At 37.5% G+C, this 14,843-nt stretch overlaps 1 protein-coding gene and 1 pseudogene across 3 annotated transcripts in view; both read right to left on the reverse strand.

The window, feature by feature from the left end:
• Nucleotides 1–14,843, reverse strand: part of AMN1 (antagonist of mitotic exit network 1 homolog) — a 63,609-nt gene that overhangs the window by 41,781 nt on the left and 6,985 nt on the right. The gene's annotated exons all lie outside the window — the stretch shown is intronic.
• On the reverse strand, nt 8,454–8,927 carry LOC137201763 (small ribosomal subunit protein uS8 pseudogene; annotated as a pseudogene).

Raw genomic sequence — 14,843 nt, forward strand, 5'->3', positions numbered from 1 at the left:
GAAGAAGAAGAGAAAAAGAAAGAGTCTGAGAAAACATTTGAAGACATTATAGTTGAAAACTTCCCTAACATGGGAATGGAAATAGTCAAGTCCAGGAAGCACAGAGAGTCCCATACAGGATAAATCCAAGGAGAAACACACCAAGACACCTATTAATCAAACTATCAAAAATTAAATACAAAGAAAAAATATTAAAAGCAGCAGGATAAAGCAAGAAATAACATACAAGGGAACCACCCCCCCCATAAGGTTAACCACTAATCTTTCAGCAGAAACTCTGCAAGCCCGAAGGGAGTGGCAGGACATATTTAAAATGATGAAAGGGAAAAACCTACAACCAAGATTACTCTACCCAGCAAGGATCTCATTCAGATTCAATGAAGATATTAAAACCTTTACAGACAAGCAAAACTTAAGAGCATTCAGCACCACCAAACCAGCTTTACAACAAATGCTAAAGGAACTTCTCTAGGCAGGAAACACAAGAGAAGGAAAAGACCTAGAAACACAAACCGAAAACAATTAAGAAAATGCTAATAGGAACATACATATCAACAATTACCTTAAATGTAAATGGGTTAAATGCTCCAACCAAAAGACACAGACTGGCTGAATGGATACAAAAACAAGACCCATATATATGCTGTCTAAAAGAGACTGACTTCAGACCTAGGGACACATACAGACTGAAAGTGAGGGAATGGAAAAAGATATTCCATGCAAATGGAAATCAAAAGAGAGCTGGAGTAGCAATTCTCATATCAGACAAAATAGACTTAAAGACTATCACAAGAGACAAAGAAGGACACTACATAATGATCAAGGATCAATCCAAGAAGAAGATATAACAATTGTAAATATTTATGCACCCAACACAGGAGTACATAAGGCACATACTAACAGCCATAAACGGGGAAATCGACAGTAACACATTCATAGTAGGGGACTTTAACACCCCACTTTCACCAATGGACAGATCATCCAAAATGAAAATAAATAAGGAAACACAAACTTTAAATGACACATTAAACAAGATGGACTTAATTGATATTTATAGGACATTCCATCCAAAAACAACAGAATACACTTTCTTCTCAAGTGTTCATGGAACATTCTCCAGGATAGATCATATCTTGGGTCACAAATCAAGCCTTGGCAAATTTAATAAACTTGAAATTGTATCAAGTATCTCTTCCGACCACAACACTATAAGACTAGATATCAATTACAAGAAAAAAACTGTAAAAAATACAAACACATGGAGGCTAAACAATACGCTACTAAATAACCAAGATCACTGAAGAAATCAAAGAGGAAATCAAAAAATACCTAGAAACAAATGACAGTGAAAACACGATGAGTCAAAATCTACAGGATGCAACAAAAGCAGTTCTAAGAGGGAAGTTTATAGCAATACACTCCTACCTAAAGAAACAAGAAAAATCTCAAATAAACAACCTAACCTTACACCTAAAACAATTAGAGAAAGAAAAACAAAAAAACCCTAAAGTTAGCAGAAGGAAAGAAATCAAAAAGATCAGATCAGAAATAAATGAAAAAGAAATGAAGAAAACTATAGCAAAGATCAATAAAACTAAAAGCTGATTCTTTGAGAAGAAAAACAAAATTGATAAACCATTAGCCAGACTCACCAAAAAAAAAGGGAGAAGACTCAAATCAACAAAATTAGAAATGAAAAAGGAGAAGTAACAACTGGCACTGTAGAAATCCAAAGAATCATGAGGGATTACTACAAGCAACTAAATAACAATAAAATGGACAACCTGGAAGAAATGGACAAATTCTTAGAAAAGCACAACCTTCCAAGAATGAACCAGGAAGAAATAGAAAATATAAACAGACCAATCACAAGCACTGAAATTGAAACTGTGATTAAAAATCTTCCAACAGGGCTTCCCTGGTGGCACAGCGGTTGAGAGTCTGCCTGCCGATGCAGGAGACACGGGTTCGTGCCCCGGTCCGGGAAGATCCCACGTGCCGCGGAGCGGCTGGGCCCGTGAGCCATGGCGGCTGAGCCTGCGCGTCCAGAGCCTGTGCTCCGCAATGGGAGAGGCCATAACAGTGAGAGGCCCGCGTACCGCAAAAAAAAAAAAAAAAAAATCTTCCAACAAACAAAAGCCCAGGACCAGACGGCTTCACAAGCGAATTCTATCAAACATTTAGAGAAGAGCTAACACCTTTCCTTCTCAAACTCTTCCAGAATACAGCAGAGGGAGGAACACTCTCAAACTCATTCTACAAGGCCACCATCACCCTCATACCAAAACCAGACAAAGATGTCACAAAAAAAGAAAACTACAGACCAATATCACTGATGAACATAGATGCAAAAATCCTCAACAAAATACTAGCAAAGAGAATCCAACAGCACACTAAAAGGATCATACACCATGATCAAGTGGGGTTTATCCCAGGAATGCAAGGATTCTTCAATATATGCACGTCAATCAATGTGATACACCATATTAACAAACTAAAGGATAGAAACCATATGATAATCTCAATAGATGCAGAAAAAGCTTTTTATAAAATTCAACACCCATTTATGATAAAAACTCTCCAGAAAGTAGGCATAGAGAGCACTTACCTCAACGTAATAAAGGCCATATATGACAAACCTAAAGCCAACATTGTTCTCAATGGTGAAAAACTGAAACCATTTCCTCTAAAATCAGGAACAAGACAAGGTTGCCCACTCTCACCACTATTATTCAACATAGTTTTGGAAGTTTTAGCCACAGCAATCAGAGAAGAAAGAGAAGTAAAAGGAATCAAAATTGGAAAAGAAGTAAAACTGTCACTGTTTACAGATGACATGATACTATTCATAGAGAATCCTAAAGAGGCTACCAGAAAACTACTAGAGCTAATCAATGAATCTGGTATAGTAGCAGAATACAAAATTAATGCAGAGAAACCTCTTGCATTCCTATACACTAATGATGAAAAACCTGAAAGAGAAATTAAGGAAACACTCCCATTTACCATTGCAACAAAAAGAATAAAATACCTAGGAATAAACCTACCTAAGGAGACAAAAGACCTGTATGCAGAAAACTATAAGACACTGATGAAAGAAATTAAAGATGATATAAACAGACGGAGAGATATACCATGTTCTTGGATTGGAAGAATCAACACTGTGATAATGACTATTCTACCCAAAGCAATCTACAGATTCAACATAATCCCTATCAAACTACCAATGGGATTTTTCACAGAACTAGAACAAAAAATTGCACAATTTGTATGGAAACACAAAAGACCCCGAATAGCGAAAACAATCTTGAGAACGAAAAACGGAGGTGAAGGACTCAGGCTCCCTGGCTTCAAAGTATATTACAAATCTAGAGTAATCAAGACAGTATGGTACTGGCACAAAAACAGAAATATCAATCAATGGAACAGGATAGAAAGCCCAGAGATAAACCCGTGCACATATGGTCACCTTATCTTTGATAAAGGCAGCAAGAGTACACAATGGAGAAAAGACAGCCTCTTCAATAAGTGGTGCTGGGAAAACTGGACAGCTACATGTAAAAGAATGAAATTAGAACACTCCCTAACACCATACACAAAAACTCGAAATGGATTAAAGACCTAAATGCCAGACAGTATAAAACTCTCAGTGGAAAACATAGGCAGAACATTCTTTGACATAAATCACAGCAAGATCTTGTTTGATCCACCTCCTAGAGTAATGTAAATAAAACCAAAAAGAAACAAATGGGACCTAATGAAACTTCAAAGCTTTTGCACAGCAAAGGAAACCATAAACAAGACGAAAAGACAGTCCTCAGAATGGGAGAAAATATTTGCAAATGAAGCAATGGACAAAGGATTAATCTCCAAAATATACAAGCAGCTCATGCAGCTCAATATCAAAACAATGAACAACCCAATCCAAAAATGGGCAGAAGATCTAAATAGACATTTCTCCAATGAAGATATACAGATTGCCAACAAACACATGAAAGGATGCTCAACCTCACTAATCATTAGAGAAACGTAAATCAAAACTACAATGAGGTATCACCTCACACAGGTAGAATGGTCGTCATCAAAAAATCTACAAACAATAAATGCTGGAAACGGTGTGGAGAAAAGCAAACCCTCTTGCACTGTTGGTGGGAATGTAAATTGATACAGCCACTATTGAGAACAGTATGGAGGTTCCTTAAAAAACTAAAAATAGAACTACCATATGACCCAGCAATCCCACTACTGGGCATATACCCTGAGAAAACCATAATTGAAAAAGAGTCATGTACCACAATGTTCATTGCAGCACTATTTACAATAGGCAGGACATGGAAGCAACCTAAGGGTCCACTGACAGATGAATAGATAAAGAAGATGTGGCACATCTATACAATGGAATATTACTCAGCCATGAAAAGAAAGGAAATTGAGTTATTTGTAGTGAGGTGGATGGACCTAGAGTGTGTCATACGGAGTGAAGTAAGTCAGAAAGAGAAAAACAAATACCATATGCTAACACATATATGTGGAATCTAAAAAAAAAAAAAAATGGTTCTGAAGAACCTAGGGGCAGGACAGGAATAAAGCAGATGTAGAGAATGGACTTGAGGACATGGAGAGGGGGAAGGGTACGCTGGGATGAAGTGAGAGAGTAGCACTGACATATATACACTACCAAATGTAAAACAGATAGTTAGTGGGAAGCAGCTTCATTGCACGGGGGGAGATGAGCTCGGTGATTTGTGACCACGTAGAGGGGTGGGAGGGAGACGCAAGAGGGAGGGGTATGGGGATATATGTATACATATAGCTCTTTCACTTTGTTATACAGCAGAAACTAACACAACATTGTAAAGCAATTATACTCCAATAAAGATATTTTTAAAAAGTAACAAAAAAATAAATTAAAAAAATAACAAAAATAAAAATCCCCTTGTCCCTCCTGCAGTTGACCACTGTGAGTAGCAGATGATCGGAAAAAAGTGAAATCATTTACACTGGTATGGAGCACACCAATTTTATGATCATAAGGGATGGCAATAACTCCAGAACCTGGGGAGGGAACACTTTAGACCCTGGGAAGTAAGTACTTAAGGAAGGGGAGGAACTAATGCTTCCTTCCACCTCTAGATCCAGCATTGCACCTTGGCAAAACAATTATATGGTCCACCTGAGGCAAGCAGCCGCTGCAGCTGACAATCTGACCTACTGTTGGATTTCTCATCATTGTCTTTGTGCTATGATAACTGAATAATTCGTGTAAATATGGAAGGCCTTGAACTATTCTGCTTTGCCTAGCCTCTCTTCATAAGGGTATAAAAACATGGACCAGCACAACTTGTTTCAATATGACAAATACAAATGCATGTTTTCCTTGATGTCCAAGTGATCTTGAGCTACGTGTTAACAATCAAGGCTGCAACTACTCAGTGACACTTTCCCATGTGATATATGCAAAACAATGTCATGGTGATCCAAATCAAGTTTAACAATAAATCCAAACTAGAGTGACCTGTGTCTCTTGGTTTTATATGCTTGTCTATAGAGAACAGGCCACGGAATATCTCTCAGTTGGGTTTCTTTCTTGGCCCATCTATTATATATGTCCCTGTAATTACAGATAACAGCACCAAAGATTAGCAGGTAAACTTAAATTTCCTTGTGCAGGCCATAATGGAGAATATCCTGGGCTTACACTACATCTTGGATTTCTGAAATAAAACCTACTGGTCTCCCCTGGGATTTAGTCACAGTTGCCTGACTCTGGGACTCTGGAGTCATAGCTGAAGTCAATATTGCCAGTTGGCCTCATCCTCCTTTTGGGAGCGATATTAATAGCTTTAGTTGATTGCTGTATGACACAAATTGAATATATTTGGTCCTAGCCTCTGCTGATTAAATGAATCAGTGTGATGAAGAAGCGTCATACTCATGTGACAATCTGTCAGAAGCCAAGGTGGTAGGACCAAAAGGTGAAATGTTGGGAAAGGCAGTTCTCTACAGGTTTTTCATGGCCTTACCTTTCTTGCTGGGAATGACAAGATTATAAGGCCCTGACACTCTATCTGGGCCACTCTCAGGGTTGTGTTTACAATGAGCAACACTGTGAGATAATGTCTCCCTCCAGAACAAAGAGGTTGCTTACTGCTTGCTATAAAATGCAGAGTCCCCAAATTCAGAGTCTGTCTCCTGTAACACAACCTGCCCTTTGTGTAGGTATCCAGCTTGGCCTTCTGTGTTGCTGGCGTGTGTCTTGGAGGTCAAGGGGAAGTGACATAAACATGCTAATGCTCATGCTGCTTGTTGTGCAATGAATAATAAAGTCCTTAGGGTCTCTGACCCAAGACCCAAGCCTTTAGTCTTCTACCAGCATTCGCAAAACAAGACCAAGCTAAAAACATTTTAGCTTGAAGAAGAGAAAAATCAAATTCCACAATCACTCCTCTTACATTTTCCTTTATACAGATTTCAGCTATATTTTAAATGTTTTCTTCTTTCCATGATAATACCCTTTTTTCTCCCCCACCCTCTTTTTTTTTTTTTTTTTTTTGCGGTACGCGGGCCTCTCACTGTTGCAGAGCACAGGCTCCGGACGCGCAGGCTCAGCGGCCATGGCTCATGGGCCCAGCCGCTCTGTGGCATGTGGGATCATCCCAGACCGGGGCACGAACCCATGTCCCCTGCATCAGCAGGCAGACTCTCAACCACTGCGCCACCAGGGAAGCCCCCCCACCTCCCTCTTCCTCTCAGTCTTTTTCATTTTGTTCTTGGTCTCTTCTCTGAGCTCAGGCTGTGCAATGTGTTCCACAGAATAAAGGGTTTCCTCGTTCTGTTCCAGTTCCCTACAGCAGCACTAGCAGAGAGCCGGGACAGAAACAAATTAAATATTTCTTAATATGCTGCTATGAGAACTATTAAATGGCTCACAAAGACCATCCAAAAAGCCTGTTGGTCAAACAAAGCAAGTTTATTAAATTTGCTGCAGTGAGGGTTTAACAGGGTTTTGATAGTGTCTTAATAGGGGAAAGGTAGGGAAGAGTACATTCAGGATTTGGGGGTGAAAGCTCAAGTAGTTTAAGAGGGTTCTCCCCCTCCAAGATGGGGAATGGGATAGGATTAGGCAAAATTTGTGATGTAATGGTTTAAGAATGATGGACATGGGGTCTTGAAGTAAGCCTCATGAATAATCTATCCTGATAAATATAATGTTCACCCTAACAATCAAAATGTTCACCTTAATAACCAAATGTTTATTTAGATAAACTGACTGCAGAAATTTCCTGGAGCAAAAAGTTATATTGACATAAGCAATCTTAGTTCTCAATCCCAAAGGTTAACATAGGTGGTCTCAGTTCTCAAGCCAAAAATGAAAAGTGGTCAGCTAAAACTAAACAAATCTTCAAAAGCTGTAAAAAAAAAAAAGGGTATGGGTGTGGGAGGAGAAATAGATATCTCACCCAATATGAACTGCTCTAAATTTTATAGATAAAAGAAACAACTTATTAATATTTAGCCAATCAATTATACAGTAAATTAATCTAACAAAGAAATGAATTCAGGCAAAATGGCCTGCTTCTAATGTAAGTGTTGCATAAAATTTGGTCTTTGGTCTCCTTTTCTTCTCTCTATATCCTCTTCCTCAAACTTAACCATGGCTTCACCTACTATCTATAAGTTTACTCCTAATCTTAGACTTACTCCTTGATATCTCTTTCAAATTAAAAATTATATTTTTCCAAGGAAGACACACAGATGACCAATACATGAAAAGATGCTCAATATCACTAATCATCAGAAAAATGCAAATCAAAATCACAATGAGATGTCACCTCACACCTGTCAGAATGGCTATTATCAAAAAGACAACAAATAACAAGTGTTGGCAAGGATGTGGAGAAATGGGAATCTTTGTGCATTGTTGGTGGGAATGTAAATAGGTGTAGGTGCTATGGAAAACAGTATAAAGGTTCCTCAGAAAATTAAAAATAGAACTACCATATGATCCAGCAATTCCACTTTTGGGTATTTATCCAAAGAATATGAAAACACTAATTTGAAAAGATATCTGCACTCCCATGTTCACTGCAACGTTATTTACAGTAGCCAAAATATGGAAATAACCTAAGTGTCCATCAATGGATGAATGTATAAAGAAGATGTGGTATATATACTGTGGAATATTATTCAGCCATAAAAAAGAATGAAATCTTGCCATTTGCAACAACATGGATGGACCTAGAGAGCATTATGCTAAGTGAAATAAGTCAGACAGAGAAAGACAGATACCATATGACTTCTCTTATATGTGAAGTCTAAGAACAAAAACGAAAAAACCCCAAACAAAAGTTCATAGTTACAGAAAACAGATTGGTGGTTCTCGGAGGTGGCGGGTGGGAGAAATGGGTTAATTGTTCGGGTTTTTTTAGTTTAAATAAATTGAATTAAAAAAATTTTGTTTGTTTGTTTGTTTGTTTTTGTCCTCTGAGGCATTTTATTTGCACGTATGTATTACATCCCTAGAAAAAGAATCCAAGGATTTTCCCTCCTGTATGTTTTCGTCTTGCTTCTTCATGGTCCATGACACCAGCTGAGGTTGTCAGTACAATGAAACCAAACTGATGGGACGGGAACAGGTTATTCTGCCATTTTTCTAGATCTTTGAGTTGCACATCAAACCTGGGGCTGATCACTCCACACTTATTTATCCTGCCTGTGAGGTTCACAACAATTTTCCCAGCCCTGTGATCATCGATGATTTCAAATTCGCCAACGTAACCATGCTTCATCATCACAGTGAGAAACATGACGATGACTTTGGAGCATGGCCTAATAAGAACCTGGCATTTGCCTCTCTTTTCGGCATTGTTGATACTCTTGAGAGCATCAGCCAGGACATTCATGTGTACCATTATGGTGGCATGGAAAGATGGTGGAAAGAAAAGTTGAATTAAAAATGTTTTAAATTATATTCCTAACTGCCTATTTCAACTGGATGTTCTGATTAATTTTCCTGAAAAGATACTTACTCCTCCACAATTATCTAACGATATCACCATCCTCCTGGTCAATGAAGCTAAAAACTTTACAGTAATTTTTAATTTTTGCCTTTCCTTGCTCCCCTTATTCAAAATTGTTCACCATATCACAGATCCAAAGGATTCTCCAAGGCAGTGCTACTCAAAGTGCTGGTCCAGTGAAGAGGTTAAGAACTTATGCAAGGATGTAAACCAAGCAGTTTTCCGTCACGGAGAAGTCCCATTCCTGTGGACTTAACAGTGCACTTAGTAAAACAGTTGACTGCTATTCTGAACCAAGCTTGTTACCAAAGTAACAGAAACCCAAGGTAACCCAGAAACAGCTTGCTGAACAACTGCCAGCCTGACCATATCTCATCCCAAGAAAGGTTAGAAAATATTATCCTAAATGTGGACCTTTACATGGGAGACAACACTTTAGTATGACAATGAAGGTCATATGGTCATCTTTTTGCTTTAATTCCAATTTTTGGATAATTTTTCTTAATATATTCTTGTTTCCTCTTTTTTCACTAAGCACTATGTTTTCAAGTTCCATCCATGTGAATATATACACATTTACTCTTTACTTTTCTAATAGCTGAATAACATTCCATGGCACCTCTCCCAGTGATGGACATTCCAATTTTCTTTTACCAGAATGAATTCTGCAAGAACATCTTCACATATGTCTCCTAGTTTGGGCTCTCCTTACTCTTTTCCAAAATTTTAAAACAGTTTCCTGTCTTCTTATTCTTAACTGCTCCCTAATTCAACTCTCCCTCTGCTCCCAGCAGTTCCAAAACCTTTGATAGCTTCCCATGTTACAGAATTAAACACTTATTTCATTGTGGTGGCCAAGGTTCTGATCCTAATTACCTGGCTTTATGTCTTACTATTACACTATTCATATTGTATTCTCCAGCCAAGTAGAAATACTATTTTCTGGTCTTCTCATATATTTCTAACTTTCCTGTTCATCAAGCCTTTGCTCTTATTATTATATTCTTTTTTTAAAATTAAATTTATTTATTTATTTTTGGCTGCATTGGGTCTTCGTTGCTGCACGTGGGCTTTCTCTAGTTGTGGCGAGCAGGGGCTACTCTTCGTTGCGGTGTGCAGGCTTCTCATTGCGGTGGCTTCTCTTGTTGCAGAGCATGGGCTCTAGGTGCATAGGCTTCAGTAGTCGTGGCATGCAGGCTCAGTAGTTGTGGCTTGTGGGCTCTACAGCACAGGCTCAATAGTTGTGGCGCAGAGGCTTAGTTGCTCCACAGCATATGAGATCTTCCCGGACCAGGGATCGAACTCGTGTCCCCTGCATTGGCAGGCAGATTCTCAACCACTGTGCCACCAGGGAAATTCCTGTACTCCCACTTGAACGCATTTCCTCCCATTTGTAAATCCAGCTTTTGTGGTATTATTATACTTAGATTATATTTATTCATATACTTGTCTTGTGCTAGTCCCATAAGACTATACCTCTTTTATGCTAGTTATTTCCAACAATCATCAGCATAGTGCTTCATATGCCACATGTCCTCTTTATATACATGCTTAACTGAATAGTAACTCCTAAAAATAAGGAACTGTGGGTACAAAGAGACAAAAGACTTGATTCTGGCCCCAGGAGTTCATAGGATCATTTGCATGGAACCCTCACGGAGCCTTAGAATAGAGATTGGAACTAAGAGTAGGAATTAAGCTAGGCCTTAGGAAAAAAGGTCAGGTCTTAGGTAACATATTCCTTGTTACAGTGCTTTCCATGGTAGGAATGATATAACATTAATAACTAACATAAATGAATACTTACTATGTGCCAAGCACTGTTTTATGGAATTTACATGTACTGGCTTTTAATCTTCACAGCAGTTCAGTAAGGTAGGTAATAATATCATCATCTTCCATTTACAGAGGAGAAAACTGAATCCCAGGTAAGTTGAAACATTTGCTCAAGATTGTATAACTAGTAAATGGTAGGTGTATGTATAGAACCCACGTAGTCTGTTTTCCTAACTTGCACCCTTAACTTACTCTGTCTTTACTAACAGAAAGGATATTCTGTTTGGATGAGGTGTAAAAGTTTCACCAAGAACTAAAGTAAAGATACTTTTCTCAGGACTCTACACAAGTCTGAGAATCAACAAAGGAGAATCAACAGATTTCCCTTTTATGAAAATTGACTGTGGACCGAGGGCCAGAAGTTTATGAGATATAATGCAAATGTCAAATCCTACTGTTTTAGAAGGCACTCAGTAGATTATAGTGATTGTTCTCCTTAGCCGTAACTTTTTTACATGGGAATAATAATGGACTGAAAGCTCCTGGAGAGAAGCAATTGCCATTATAACTGCAATTTTCAGCACAATTTCTGGTGTGAAATAACTAATAATAACAATAACTAACGTTTAGTAGTGTTTATTATTTGCTAGTGTTAAAGTAAAATAAAATGGAGACCAAGCTTGAAAATCCTCCAAGCAAACAAAACCAGTTAGGCTGCATAAGTTAAACTTAATCTATTGATAGCTTATTTCATGAACTTAAGCAAAAGGTAACATTATTTCTGGTATATGCCTCTGATAACAATAAGCAGAACTTAAATCATCTTCTAAAATAGTATAAGATAAACACTTTTAACCAGTCTCCTGTCATCTGTAAACTCCCACTGTAACAACCAATCATCGTAAATGTTAAACAACTTCCTCATTCTCACTTTAAAAACCATCCTGTAACTACATGCCTCTGAGCTTCTAACCACTTTCAGTTTGAAGTCTCTCTGTTCACAAATAGCTTATTTGTCACTCAATAAAATATTCGTATCAAATAAATCTCTCTGAATTTTCTTTTGACAGTTTTTGGTGTCAGAAGTGGGACCTACAGACGATCCCTGATTAGTCAAGAGGCTGGTGAGTAAACAAGTGCCAGTACTCATGGAGCCCATTATGTTCACTGTTTTCTCACTGACCAAGAAGTTTCACAGTACACCTCTCTTGAATCCAAGCTTCACTCCCTTTCGTGTTGAGCTCTCCAATTTTATTGAGCAACTATTGTTGAAACTTTTTGATAAGTCACCCTATTCTGTTCAAAAAGGGGCAGGAGTGTAATTCCCTGTGTTTCAGAACAGCTGTTCAAAAACAGGACCCCTCAGAGTTAAGATGTCCTGGAGAATCTAAGGTGAACATGGGTTCCACCTGGTCCAAATTACAGACCAGGATCTTGTGCCTTTTGGAAAAATGGGTGAACTTTATGAAGGATGACTGGAATTGCAGTGGCCACTTTGGGGAACCTTTAATTTAGATAAGATAGTCCACCTTAGGGACACCCTTAAAAAGAGAATATTCCAAATTTCTCAGAAACGATGGTAGGCAAAAGCTTCTAAAAGACAAAATGACTCCAAAAACAGCTTCTCTAAAAGAATCCTTACAGCACACAGAAAAAAATTTACCAAAAAAATTTTGGTAGAAAGCTCTAGCCATCAGCAGGTAACCTTAATTTATTACATCTGCCAGAAATAATTTGGATCCAGCTATTCTTTTGAGTTTTATATTACTGTACCTGACACATGGTTAAAATTTAAAAATGAAAGTTATACAATCTCTGTTTGTGTCTGTCTATATATTTACGTATACACGAATTCATGTATGGTCTGTGATATTTTTTAAAGAGCTCTATTTAATCTGCTTAAAGGAAAATAAGCACTTATATAAATTAAGTGCTCTTAAAACTCTCAGAAATATAGAAACTAATCCAAATGCTTTTCAAGTTGGTGTGATCTGGTATGATATTTGGTAAATAAAAGCTACTTTAAATGTGTTGGTTTAATAAAATAGGGTTGTCAACATTAAATATAATGCAAATATACAAACATTTCTACCGAGGTTTACTAGTAAAATAAGCTCGTGCTATCTCTATATTATAAAATTTGGCAGCAAGAAAAACAATATAAGATGATGATTAGCTGTTTAATGTTTAATCCAAGCATATTTACTAAAAACAAGTAAATTAAATAGATATAAGATAAAAGTTTATACTAAGTTAACTTAAATGATGGATATTCATTATCTATTATATCCTATCTAAATCATTTCCAAATAAGATAATATACTGAAACATTAATTGCTAAACCTAAATTTATCATAAGTTTTTGGCTTCTTAATTTTTACAGATAAAAGCTACTTGGGGTTATAATAAACATGTCTTTTGCCAGATTAAAAAACCGTACTATCGAAAATATGAACAGGTCAATTATGAATGTGAATGAAGTTGAATCAGCAACTTAAAAACCTCCCAAAAGTTCAGGACCAGATGGCTTTACAGGTGAATTCTACCAAACATTTAGAAAAAAGTTAGCACCTGTCCTTCTCAAATTATTCCAAAAAATTGCAGAATGAGGAATGCTTCCAAACTCATTCTGTGAGGCCAGCATCACTCTGATACTCAAACCAGACAAAGATATCACAAAAAAAAGAAAATTACAGGCCAATATCACTGATGAACATAAACACAAAAATCCTCAACAAAATATTAGCAAGCTGGGCTTCCCTGGTGGCTCAGTGTTGAGAGTCCGCCTGCCGATGCAGGGGACACGGGTTCGTGCCCCGGTCCAGGAGGATCCCACATGCCGCGGAGCAGCTGGGCCCGTGAGCCATGGCCGCTGAGCCTGCGTGTCCAGAGCCTGTGCTCCACAATGGGAGAGGCCACAACAGTGAGAGGCCCGTGTACCGCAAAAAAAAAAAAAAAATTAGCAAGCTGAATTCAGCAGTACATGAAAAGGGTCATACACTATGATCAATGCAGATTTAACTCAGGGATGGGATTGAACCAATCTCATCCTTGAATGTTTCAATATCCACAAAGCAATTAATGTGATACGCCACATTAACAAATTGAAGAAGAAAATCATATCATCTCAATAGATGCAGAAAAAGCTTCTGACAAAATCCAACAACGATTTATGACAAAAAACTCTCAACAAAGTGGGTACAGAGGAAATATACCTCAACATAATAAAGGCCATATATGACAAGCCCACATCTAACATCATACTCAACAGTGAAAAGCTGAAGGCATCTCCTCTAAGATAAGAAACAAGACAAGGATGCTCACTCTTACCACTTCTATAGTATTGGAAGTCCTAGCCACAGCAATCAGACAAGAAAAAGAAATTAAAGGAATCCAAATCAGAAAGGAAGAAGTAAAACCATCACTGTTTGCAGATGACATGATACTACACATAGAAAATCCAAAAGACACTGTCCAAAATCCTACCATAATTCATCAATGAATTCAGTAAGGTTGCAAGATACAAATAAATATACAGAAATCTGTTGCATTTCTGTATACTAACAATGAACTATCAGACAGAGAAATTAAGAAAACAATCCCATTTACAACTGCATCAAAAAGAATAAAATACCTAGGAATAAATATAACTAAGGGGGTAAAAGATCTGTACTCAGAAAACTATAAGGCACTGATGAAAGAAATTGGAGACGATACAAATAGATGGAAAGATACACTGTGTTCATGAATTGAAAGAATTAAAAATGTTAAAATGACCATACTACTCAAGGCAATCCCTATCAAAATACTAATGGCATTCTTCACAGAACTAGAAAAAATAATCTTAAATTTTGTATGGAAACATAAAAGACCCTCCAATATCCAAAATAATCTTGAGTAAGAAGGTCACAGATGGAGGTATCATGCTTCCTGATTTCAAACTACACTACAAAGCTACAGAAATCAGAAGAGTATGATACTGGCACAAAAACAGAAGTATAGATTAATGGAACAGAATAGACAGCCCAGAAATATACATTTCTGGTC

This window comes from Pseudorca crassidens, chromosome 11 (genome assembly GCF_039906515.1).
Source record: "Pseudorca crassidens isolate mPseCra1 chromosome 11, mPseCra1.hap1, whole genome shotgun sequence".
In the NCBI taxonomy this organism is placed as follows: domain Eukaryota; kingdom Metazoa; phylum Chordata; class Mammalia; order Artiodactyla; family Delphinidae; genus Pseudorca; species Pseudorca crassidens.